The following is a 12,266-nucleotide window of genomic DNA, read 5'->3' as shown; positions in this document are numbered from 1 at the left end:
CCGGGCGCTGCCCCATCACTTACGGTGACTAACTGAGCCTGGGATGCACCAAGTTTCTCTGAGCTTTTCGGAGTAGGGAAAATGAAAAGCGGCAATGATTCCACAGAAGCTGCTACAGGGGTTAAGTGCAGTGGCGTCCTCTATCCGCTGCTCCAACGTCGGGACTGTTCCTGGTCACCCCAGGGCAGCTCCAGATAACGTGGCAGGCAGGAGTCACCCAGATGCGGCCTTCGCCCCAGGGGCTGACCGCGCACCGCAGACCGCACTCGCCCCGGCCCCAGCAGAGGGAAGCGCCAAACCCGGAGAGGGTGGCGAGGGGGGCGGGGAAAACAGGGGCCTCACCTCGAGTCGGAGGGGGTCCTGCTAGCTGGGTGCCTGGTGCTATCCAGCCTCAGTGCTTTGGGAGGCAGATGGGCTGGCCGAGACCAAAAGGCCCCCGTTTTTTAAGCCCATCAATGAGGGGGCGTGGTTGCTTTGCTGGGCCCCGCCCCGAGCTGTGCCCTGCGAGGCTCTGCCAGGCCTGGCCTGGGTCTTCACCCGCGCAGGAGCCTCAGATCTGGCCTCTTCTTTCTCAGTTCTGGTTCTTCTAACTTCTTTTCTCCTGCTTGCCCTTTCTTCTCTAAATCTTTTTAAAATTCAATTCCTCTTTATTTTTCTCTTTTCTTCTTTATTCTTCCATTCACTCATCTTTTCCCATTTCTCTTTCTTTACCCTTTCTCTCATTTTTCCATAGTACCATTTTGACAAAACACAAATTGGAGATATGACTTCGGTTGAGCAGCTTTTATTTGCCAAAGCAATACCTGGTAAACTTATATTAAATTTTTTTTAATAGTCAGTAACCAGAACTAACTGCCCTTTTTCTCAATGATGTATTTAGATACCACCTATCGAGGACTTACTATGCTTTCAGCAATTGTGTTTTTATATGCATTATTTTTGTTAAACGTTGCCTGAGGTACGTATAATTAGTTTCATCATACAGATGAAGAAACTGAGGCTCAGAGAAAGTAAATGATTTGTCTTCACACAGGTCACAGGTCACACAGCAAGAGCAGAGCAGTGAAACACACTGACTCCAAAGTGTTGGGGCTCAGAAAACGACACCCCAAAAGGAAGGCCTCAGAAGCAGCCTCACAGAAAAAAAGTTATTTGAATCCTCTTGCCTTCCTGTCTCTGGTCCCACATTCTCCCTCAAGGCTTGCCTTAGAAACTGGAATTCTTCTTCCCCAAGGCAGGTCCTAGAAACCCAAAAATATTATTCTAATCTCCCCAACTTTTCATGTAAAAAACAGACCATAAAGAAATTATGCAACCCACTTTTTCTGATTGTAGGTCTCAAGACCCCCATTCCACAGAGGGTCCTGCCCAATGCACAGAAGGAAGGAATGCACCACAGAGAGGCCAAATAAAATCTAAACAGACAGGCTTTGCCAGGTTTCCCCACTCAGTCTATTCGCATTACATTATACACTTTGGTCCAATCCTATTTCTACACAGCTGATTATACTTTGTTTGAACCTAAACATAAAAATGGACTGTTCACCTGTATCTTGGGTCTTCATTCTGAAGGCTCCCATGTCACTTAAAACTATGATCAAATAAATTTGTATCCTTCTCTCCTATTAATCTGTCTTTTGTCAGTTGATTTTCAGCAAGCATTCAGAGAACAAAGGGAAATTTTCCCTTTGGTCCTACAAAAGTCCTCACGCAAAGAATGTACAGCACAAGGAGGTTGCATTATATGAGGTACAAGGACTAGTTTATGGTCCTTAAAATGTTTCCTCTTCTTGAAGGGGCGGCATCGTGGTACATACATCATGATCATACAAAAACTGTTGCACAGATATAAGATGTCCAAGCCACAGCAGGACCAGAAAAGTGAGCTATTTGGCTCCTTGCTTAGGAAGTGATTGTTTCTCTTCATTGAATCAAAGGACAAGATGTTGTCATAATCATGTTGCCAATGAAACACTTCCCAGAGATGAATGATGTGAACTGTGGACCCAATTCCCACAACCCACAAAGAGCAAGAAACTTGTCTTTAATTGTCTAAAGAATGATGCCTTAGGTATCTGGTTTGGATATCTCTATTTGCCTATTAAAAGATTTTTTGTTTTGTTTTAAAGACAAGCCTTCAGAAACTAGCTATTTCGTTCTTCATTGTCAATCATCTTAAAAATCTTGCCAACTGCATGATGACAAGTGTTAATTCATAACTAAATAAAATTTTCCAGGCTTTTTCAGAAATGTCATCCATCATCTTTTAACCTTTTTAAATGAATGTGGTCCCAATGATTTGGCAAAGCTGCTAAAATCAGTATAACCAATTTGAAGCAAGAGAGATTAAATATCACCCATCTTATTCCTTCAAATGATAACGTTTCAAGCTACCTGTGTCAGGTGAGCAAGAAGCCTAGTATTTTTCTAGAGACCTTAGCATCTGCCTCACGATTGTTCTCAGGTAACCTAGATTTTTTCAGTCCAAAGAGGCTGTTCTGCTTCCAAATGCCTACTGAAAGTGAAATGCAAAATCTGTCGGTACACAGGGAAGTCTTAGTGTTCAGATTCGATTGTGGCAAAGCTGCAAACTGGTCTCACAAATCCAAAGGATCTTTGGTCCAATATTGTCAAAGCAGTTCAGAAAGCTGCAGAGACCTCAGTACAGGATGCATTACCCCTGAGTTCCCAAAGGGGCAGTATCTAAAACTCTGGTCCCATCTGCAGCCACTGTTCCTAACCCTAAGAACATCTGCTGTGCCCAGGTGTTGTCAGGGGCAGAGGACAGCAGCACAAACTCTGCTTCCTGGCATGATGTCCAGCTCCTCACTCTTCCAACCTTCCCTAAGGGAAGTTCCCTGTTGGAGGCCTTTAGTATCCTTTCCTGTCAGCTGACTCCCATCTATGAGAGAGGTTGTAATTACTCTGAACCTCAGAATGAAAGAGAGGTGAGATCCAATGCCCCGACACCTCCCCAGACAGCTGAGCGTACACAAGAGAGTTCTAGGGAAGGGTGGCCTTTGTGAAGCCACAAGAAGGTCTGTTATCCTTTTCCAAAGGCAAGGATGACAGTGCTTACTTGCCCTGTATTTGCATAATAAAGAGAGGCCACCACAGGAATGAGTGGGCAATTTCCCTCCCCAGAAATCATGCGCATCTTGCCAGCTGCACTTTGTCTTTGGAGCTGACTTATTTTAAATGACCTCTCTCTTCATTGAAAAAACAGTTTTAGTTTCTACATACCATGATATTCTCAGTTAATAGTTAATGATTTCAGTGGACTCTGACCTAATATAATTATATATATACCATGGCAGCTGGTCAGGGGTGGAGTGACCAGGATAGCTAATAAGATCTTACATTTTGCTACCATAATAAAGTATCATATTCACCTTGTACTCTATAAAACATTCTCAAACCAACACAACTGAAAAGTTACCGCCTTCCTCTGAACTCCTGTATAGCATTCTACTGTTGGAAGCACTCATTGGATGCTTAACATTTATGGTGTTGGGTATATACACACATGTATTCTTCCTCACCCCATGTCAACTTTTTTATCAGCTCATAAGTGGCTCATGAATGGACATCATTTTAGTTATTCTTTGACTCTCCCACAGTGCCTGAGTAGGAATTCGGCAACGCTTTAATTGTTAAGCTAGGCAATTTATTTTTCTCTTACCTTCTAAGATAAGGGTACAGCTTTTCTTAGCCTTGTAAGACCAAAAGGAACAGTAACATTTCACATCCAAAACACATGGCTCCTGTAAAAGGAGCCACAGAGGCTAAGTTTGCCTTGGACTTGGAAAAGACAGCTGAATAATGGCCAGGACTAAGAAATTATTTAACAACCAGCTTTCAATAGCAACAGCTTTATAAACAAGAAGACACAGCATACAAACTTTAGCAAAAAAGTGCCCAAATGATAAATGTGAAGCAGGAACTAAGAGACCCAACAAAAGCACCTCTAGGTTATCTGTTTTTAGAAACATTAATCCCACTCTGAAAGTCAAATAAATCCCTACGAACATTAAAATAAAACTCAGAGGTCTAATTATTCTTTCTAAGAAGTTTCCTCTTTCAGGTATTCTACGCTTGATGATTATTTCAACAGATACTGATAAAGTATGAAAAGGAGTGTTGACACAATTTTAGAAACAGGAATATGAAATGTACCTGACAACCCTAATATCTTACTGTATGTATAAAATTGACAGGCATCGTGATCAGGGGCAATAATGTTAATGTGCAAATCATCAAAATGGCCAATGTGAAATTTCCGTCTAGAAGCAGAGAAAAGAGACCGCCCCCACCCCTCCTGGGCACGTGCAGGTCATTACAAATCCAAAAGCTTGTGCCTCAGGCAATGCCACAATCTGAGACAAAAGAAATCCACAAAATGGCATCAGAAAAAACTGTGTAACTGCCCCAAGAATTACTGGCAAAGGTCTCTTCCATGCTGTTTGAAACGCCTGTAATTCAATATTGCAACTAAATGTGCATTTATTCAACAGTATTAGTAGTAAAATAAGCATTAGGATATTTCTATCAATATGCATTGGTGCCTGGAGATGACTGTCTTTTTGTTTGAGTACTTTGACTTTCACATTCTTGATTTCTTTAATGAGTCTTTCTTGTCTACCTTCAGAATCCCAGAGTTGAATAGTCACATTTGTTTCCCCTTCTTCATCAGTCACCAGATTTATGGTAAAGTTTATAACATACAATGATATCTTCTTGGTCAAATAAAGGGTTCAGTTCATCTATAAAAGAGACACATTACAAAACTGGATTTAAAAAACAAAGTCCAGCTATATGCTGCTTATAACAGACATCCTAAAACAAACAACACAGAAAAGTTGAATATAAAGGTATAAAAACAAGACATAATAGTTAAATATTCACCAAAAAAAGCTAGTGAAATGATATTATTATAATTCAGAAGAGGATTTAAGGCAACATTCATAAAGAGCATATAACAATGCAGAAATTCTAAGCACCTGATAATATACTACTCAGCAAAACCATTAGAATTATAAGAAAAAAATGAATAAAACCTCACAATAGTGGGAGATTTTAACACATCTGTCTCAAAAACTGATAGATCAAGTTGACCAAAAACTAGTTAAGTACACACACACACAAGCACACACACATCAATATGTGCATACATATGGACAGAGGGGGACTGCAAATGATAAAGCAAACGGCAAAGGTAAATAATTGGTGCATTTGGGTAAAGTCTATGGAAAAGTTATATGTACTATGTTTGGAATTTGCCTGCGTTTTAAATGGTATCAAAATAAAGATCATAAAAAATCCCATCCAAATAAGTAAATTAAAAACAATAAATTTCCCATCCTATGTGAGGAATTGGAAAAAGAACATCAGATAAAATCTTTTTAAAAAGCAGAGAGAGGGAGATAATACAAGGGCAGAAATTGACCAGGCGCAGTAGCTCTCGCCTGTAATCCCAACACTTTGGGTGGCCAAGGCAGGTGGATGACCTGAGGTCAGGAGTTTGAGACCAGCCCAGCCAACATGGTGAAACCCTGTCTCTACAAAAATATAAAAATTCGCCGGGCGTGATGGCAAGTGCCTGTAATCCCAGCTACTCGGGAGGCTGAGGTGGGAGAATCACTTGAACTCAGGAGGTGGCTGTTGCAGTGAGCTGAGATTGCGCCACTGTAGTCTAGCCTCTAGCTTGGACGACAGAGCGAGACACAGTCTCAATAAAAAAAAAAAAAAAGTAGAAATTAGTGAAACAGAAAGCAATGAAACAATAGGGGAATAAGACTGATATATGTTTCTTTGAAAAGACTGACAAAAAATAAAGATAAACCTCTAACTGTACTGTTTAAAGGGGAAAGAAAGAAAAGTACAAATGAAAATCATTAAAAATGAAATGGAATGGCTGAAGACACAATAGAGATTTGGGAATATAAAAGAATAACTTGAACAACTTTATAACATCTTTATAATGGATAGATAACACATGTATTTACATTTAAATAGCAATTTTGAATCAATTAATACTTGCAGACTTTCTTTCCAAAAAGATAGCTAATGCCTTTCTTTCCTTTTAATTCCTAATCTTTACTTACAATTTGACCTGCGTAATATAACAATAGTGATAAAATCCCAAATCAGAGGCACCAAAAAAATCCCACTTCAATGTCACCTTTGCCAAACTGGCATTTAGAGGGGGCCTTAAAACTTGTTTTTTCTGATGAAGGATTCATATAAAATCTTTGTATATATTTCTCTAAATATAATTTTTAATACATAATATTTTCACACAATTAAAAATGCAGGTAAGTATACAGTAAAAGTCTTCTCCAATGTTTGTTTTCCATCAAGTACTTTTCCTTACAGACAAAATTTCCAGAGTCTTGAGTATATTTCCAGAGATGTTCTATGTTATATATAACAGACACGGCATACACACACACACACACACACACACAGATATTTTATACTATATATACTCTTCTGGACCTTTATTTTTCCACTTAAAAATAGGTATTTGACAATATATATTGGACATCACTCCATAATAAATAGTTTACTTTTTTTAAAAAAATTGCTTCACATTCAATTAAACGTTAGTATAGTCTAGGATATGTTCAAGTCACAAACAATCCTCAAATCTCAGTGGCTTAAAACCACAAAGTTGTTTCTTGTTTTGTTTTGTTTTTTTTGAGACGGAGTCTCACTCTGTCGCCCAGGCTGGAGTGCAGTGGCGCGATCTCGGCTCACTGCAAGCTCCGCCTCCCGGGTTCACGCCATTCTCCTGCCTCAGCCTCCCGAGTAGCTGGGACTACAGGCGCACGCCACCATGCCTGGCTATTTTTTTGTACTTTTAGTAGAGATGGGGTTTCACCGTGTTAGCCAGGATGGTCTTGATCTCCTGACCTCATGATCCTCTGGCCTTGGCCTCCCACAGTGCTGGGATTACAGGCATGAACCACCACGCCCAGCCCACAAAGTTTTATTTCTAGCTCCTGCTACATGTTTATCATGAGTTGACCAGAAGTTCTATTTCATGTCTACACTACTAGGGAACCCAGACAAATGCATGTGGCTCTATCTGGTCACTTTGGCAGTAGGAAAGAGAACTGTAGAGAGAATCACTGAAATGAAATAATTTAGTCTAAAAGTGGCAGATGTCATTTTTGTTTACAACTTTGGACAAAGAGGTCACATGGCCACCTATAACCAAAATGGTACCAGGAAATACTGAAAATATTTGAACATCTCTAATAACAACCAGAGGATATATCATACTTTAAAAATTGGTTTTCTACTAATGATCGTTTTTCATCCTTTATTTACTACAAATAAACACTATAATAAAAGTGCACGTGTCATTTTTCGCATGTGAATATATCATAGGATATATTCCTAGAAGTAGAGTTTTGCATGTATCTTTAGAAGTCCACCTGTGGAGAATTAGTCCGCGTGGAAGGAGCCAGCCAAGTGGTTGTGTAGTTGCGTTTCCGAAACCGGGAGCGCTTGCAGCATGGCTGACCAACAGACTGAAGAGCAGATTACAGAATTCAAAGAAGCTTTTTCGCTATTTGACAAAGATGGTGATGGAACTATAACAACAAAGGAATTGGGAGCTGTACTGAGGTCTCTTGGACAGAATCCTACAGAAGCAGAGTTACAGGATGTAATTAATGGAGTAGATGCTGATGGTAATGGCACAATTGACTTCCCTGAATTTCTGACAAAGGTGGAAAGAAAAATGAAAAACACAGACAGTGAAGAAGAAATTAGAGAAGCATTCCGTGTGTTTGATAAGGATGGCAATGGCTATATTGGTGCTGCAGAACTTTGTCATGTGATGACAAACCTTGGAGAGAAGTTAAGTTGATGAAATGATCAGGGAAGCAGATATTGATGGCAATGGTCAAGTAAACCATGAAGAGTTTGCATAAGTGATGACAGCAAAGTGAAGACCTGGTACAGAGTGTGTTAAATTTCTTGTACGAAATCGTTTATTTGCCTTTTCTTTGTTTGTAACTTATCTGTAAAAGGTTTCTCCCTACTGTCAAAAAAATATGCATATATAGTAATTAGGACTTCATTCCTCCATGTTTTCTTCCCTTATCTTACTGTCATTGTCCTGAAACCTTCTTTTAGAAAATTGATCAAGTAACATGTTGCATGTGGCTTACTCTTGATATATCTAAGCCCTTCTGCACATCTAAACTTAGATGGAGTTGGTCAAATGAGGGAACATCTGAGTTACGCCTTTTTTTAAAGTAGTCTTCTTTAGGAACTGTCAGCATGTTGTTGTTGAAGTGTGGAGTTGTAACTCTGCGTGGACTATGGACAGTCAACAATATGTACTTAAAAGTTGCACGATTGCAAAATGGATGTATTATCCAGGTACTTGTATGCTATTCTTTTGTACTGCTGGTCCTGTACCAGAAACATTTTCTTTTACTGTTACTTACTTTTAAATCTTTGTTTAGCCACTTAAAGACAATCTGCTTATGGCACAATTTTCCTCAAATCCATTCCAAGTTGTATATTTGGGAGGCCGAGGCGGGCAGATCACAAGGTCAGGAGTTTGAGACCAGCCTGACCAACATGGTGAAACCCCATCTCTACTAAAAATACAAAAAAACTTAGCTGGGCGTGGTGGCGCATGCCTGTAATCCCAGCTACTCAGGAGGCTGAGGCAGGAGAATCTCTTGAACCCGGGAGGTGGAGGTTGCAGTGAGCCAAGATTGCACCACTGCATTCCAGCCTGGGCAACAGAGCAAGACTCAGTCTCAAAAAAAAAAAAAAAAATACAATTTATACCCCCTCCTAAAAAAAAAAAAAAGAAGTCCACCTGTGGCATGAAGCACCCCAGGGATTCAGTTTATCCACACTTGACACACAATGAACACAGATTATTACAATGTTTCCATTTTGGGGGTGGCAGGTGATATTTTTTAGAAATCTTCCAGAGACACAGTTGATTACAGCTACATTCTCTGAGCTAGAATAGGAAACAGGTATGGCTATAATATTTTGTGTTTTAATTCTTAGTCCCAATCAAGTCAGAATTACAGTTCTGGATGTTGCACCAAAGGCCATGATTAGGAGATGGAATCCTCTAATTATTTATTTTTACTAGATTTCCCAATAGGCCCATAGGAGGTTATGTCATATTAAAATATGATTCTATGATCACATTAATTTGAAAATATCAGGTTAATCAAAGTGAATTTTTAACCACAGAACTTTTCACGGCCTCATAATATGAGTGCAAAAACTGGAAATTTGTTTTTTTTTTTTTTGAGATGGAGTCTTGCTCTGTTGCCCAGGCTGGAGTGCAGTGGTGCAATCTCGGCTCACTGCAAGCTCCACCTCCCAGATTCATGCCATTCTCCTGCCTCAGCCTCTCCAAGTAGCTGGGACCACAGGCGCCCGCCACCACGCCCAGCTAATTTTTTTGTATTTTTAGTAGAGACGGGGTTTCACCGTGGTCTCGATCTCCTGACCTCGTGATCCGGCCGCCTCGGCCTCCCAAAGTGCTGGGATTACAAGCGTGAGCCACCGCATCGGGCCAAAAAACTGGAACTTTGTAACGGGGGAGGAGGGTGGAGCAAGATGGCCAAATAGAACCCACCAAATTGTCCCCCCAACAGGAACATAAAATTGGGCAAATATCTACACTAGAAAGTACCTTCACAAGAAGCAAAAATCAGGTGAGCAATCACAGTACCTGATTTTAACATCATATCAAAGAAAAAGGCACTGAGGAGGATAGGAAAGACAGTCTTGAATTACCAACGTCACCCCTCTCCCTTCCCCTGGTAGCCCTGCATGGTATGGAGAGAAAATCTGTGTGCTTGCGGGAGGGAGAGTGAAATGACCGTGGGGCTTTGCAATTCAAGTCAATGCTGTACACAGTGAAAAGCAACATGGGGAAGAATTCAGCCAGTATCCAAAAAGGGAGCATTTAGACCAGCCCCAGCCAACAGGGAATAGTTCACCCCAGTGGTCGGAACCTGAGTTCCAACAAGTCCCATCACTGCAGGCTAAAGTGCTCCAGGTCCTAAATAAACCTGAAAGGTAGTCTAGGCCACAACGACTGCAATTCCTAGGCAGGTTTTGGTGCTGTGCTGGGCTTGAAGCCAGTGGACTTGGGGTGCAGGTGACCCAGTGAGATACCATCTGGGGTGTTTAAAGGAGTGCTTGTGCCACCTATCCCCCAACCTCAGGCAGCTCAGCTCACAGAGCTAGGAGAGACTTTCTGCTTGAGGAGAAGAGATGGGAATGTAAAGAGAACTTTGGCAACTTGGATACCAGCTCCGCCACAGTAAAATTAAGCACCAAGCAGAATCTTGAATCCCCTCTTTCAGGCCCTGGCTCTCAGGTGACATTTCTAGAGCCACCCTGGACCAGAAAGGAGCCCGTTGCCCATATGGGAAAGACATGAGACTGGCAGGATTCACCATCTGCTGACTAAAAAGCCCTTCTTGGGCCTTGAATAAACATCAGCAATAGCTGGGCAGTAGTCACCATGGGCTTTTGGCAAGACCCAGTACTGTGCTACCTTCAGTTGTGACCCCGCACAGTCCCAGTGGTGGTGGCCAATGGGAGTGCATGCATCACCACTCTCCAAATTTTAGAGCATGGAAAGAGAGACTCCATTTGTCTGGAGGAAATCAAGGGAAGAGAACAAGAGACTCTGCCTGCTAATCCAGGAAATTCTACCTGATCTTGCTGAAGGCCTCTTACTGAGTTTGCAATAGTCACAGCATTACGGGGTTTGGGGTGACCCCTCATGCAGATTGGTGACAGTGACCAAATACTTAAATCAAAACACAATTCTCTTTGAATACTTGGAAAACTTTCTTGAGAAGGATGGGTATAAACAAACTCAGACTCTGAAGAGAAGAATAAATACCTAACTCTCCAATGCTCAGACATTGACAAACATGCACAAGCTTCAAGACCATCCAGGAAAGCATGACTTTACCAAATGAAACAAAAAAGGCACCATGACCAATCCCAGGGTGACACAAATATGTCCTCTGACCTTTCAGAGAAAGAATTCAAAATAGCTGTTTTGAGGAAGCTCAGTGAAATTCAAGATAACATAGAGAAGGAACTCAAAATCATATCAGATAAATTTAACAGAGATTCAAATAATTTAAAAAAAATCAAGCAGAAATTCTGGAGCTGAAAAATTCAAATGACAAACTGAAGAATGGATTATAATTTCTCAATAGCAAAATGGATCAAGCAGAAAGAAGAATTAGTGAGCTTGAAGACAGGCTATTTGAAAATATGCAGGCAGAGACAGAAAAAAGAATAAAAAAGAAGGAAGCATGCCTGCAAGATCTAGAAAATATCCTCAAAAGTGCAAAACTAAGAGTTATTAGGCTTAAAGAGGAGGTAGAGAGATCAGGGTAGAAAGTTTACTCAAAGAGATAATAACACAGAACTTTTTAAACCTAGAGAGAAGTATCAATATTCAAGTACAATAAAGTTATAGAACACCAAGCAGATTTAAGCTAAGTAAGACTGCCTGAAGGCATTTAATAATCCAATTCCCAATGGTGAATGATAATGAAAGGATCCAAAAAGCAGTAAAAGAAACGAATAACATACAATGGAGCTCCAATACATCTGGCAATAGACTTCTCAGTGAAAATCTTACAGTCCAGGAGAGAGTACCATGACATATGTAAAGTGCTGAAGGAAAAAAACTTTTATCCTAGAAAATTATATCAAAACAAATCCTTCAAACATAAAAAAGAAAGCTTTTCTTGGACAAAAGAAAGGATTTCACCAATACCAGAACTGTCATACAAGATATGCTAAAGAGAGTTCTTCAATGGGAAAGAAAATGATATGAATGAGAAATAAATCATTGAAGGTACCTAACTCAATGGTAATAGTAAATACATAGACAACTACAGAATAACATAACACTAATTGTTGTGTATAAACTACTCATATGATGAACAGGAGGACTAAAACATGAACCTATTGAAAATAGTAAGTACAGAAACTTCTCAAGACATATACAGTATAATATAATAGAAATAGAAAATAAAAAGTTAAAAACTGGGGAGATAAAGTATATAATTTTTATTAGTTTTTTCTTTGCTTGTTTGTTAGTTTGGCTGTTTTTGCAATTGGAGTTACGTTGCCATCAGCTTAAAATAATGGGTTATAAGATGTTATTTGTGGCCAGGTGTGGTGGTTCACGTCTGTAATCCCAGTTGGGAGGCCGAGGTGGGTGGATCACC

The 12,266-nt window shown here is 40.3% G+C and overlaps 2 pseudogenes across 1 annotated transcript; one reads left to right on the top strand and one right to left on the bottom strand.

The window, feature by feature from the left end:
• Positions 1 to 2,144: 2,144 nt before the first annotated feature.
• LOC100605339 lies at positions 2,145 to 6,242 on the bottom strand (annotated as a pseudogene).
• A 1,210-nt stretch (positions 6,243 to 7,452) lies between these two features.
• On the top strand, positions 7,453 to 7,961 carry LOC100587752 (annotated as a pseudogene). Its single transcript, XR_179519.3, has one exon. The product of XR_179519.3 is annotated as a calmodulin-like (transcript).
• Positions 7,962 to 12,266: the final 4,305 nt, after the last annotated feature.

The sequence above is a fragment of the Nomascus leucogenys genome, chromosome 16, assembly GCF_006542625.1.
Source record: "Nomascus leucogenys isolate Asia chromosome 16, Asia_NLE_v1, whole genome shotgun sequence".
Lineage (NCBI taxonomy): Eukaryota > Metazoa > Chordata > Mammalia > Primates > Hylobatidae > Nomascus > Nomascus leucogenys.
This window is presented reverse-complemented; position numbering and strand designations above follow the sequence as displayed.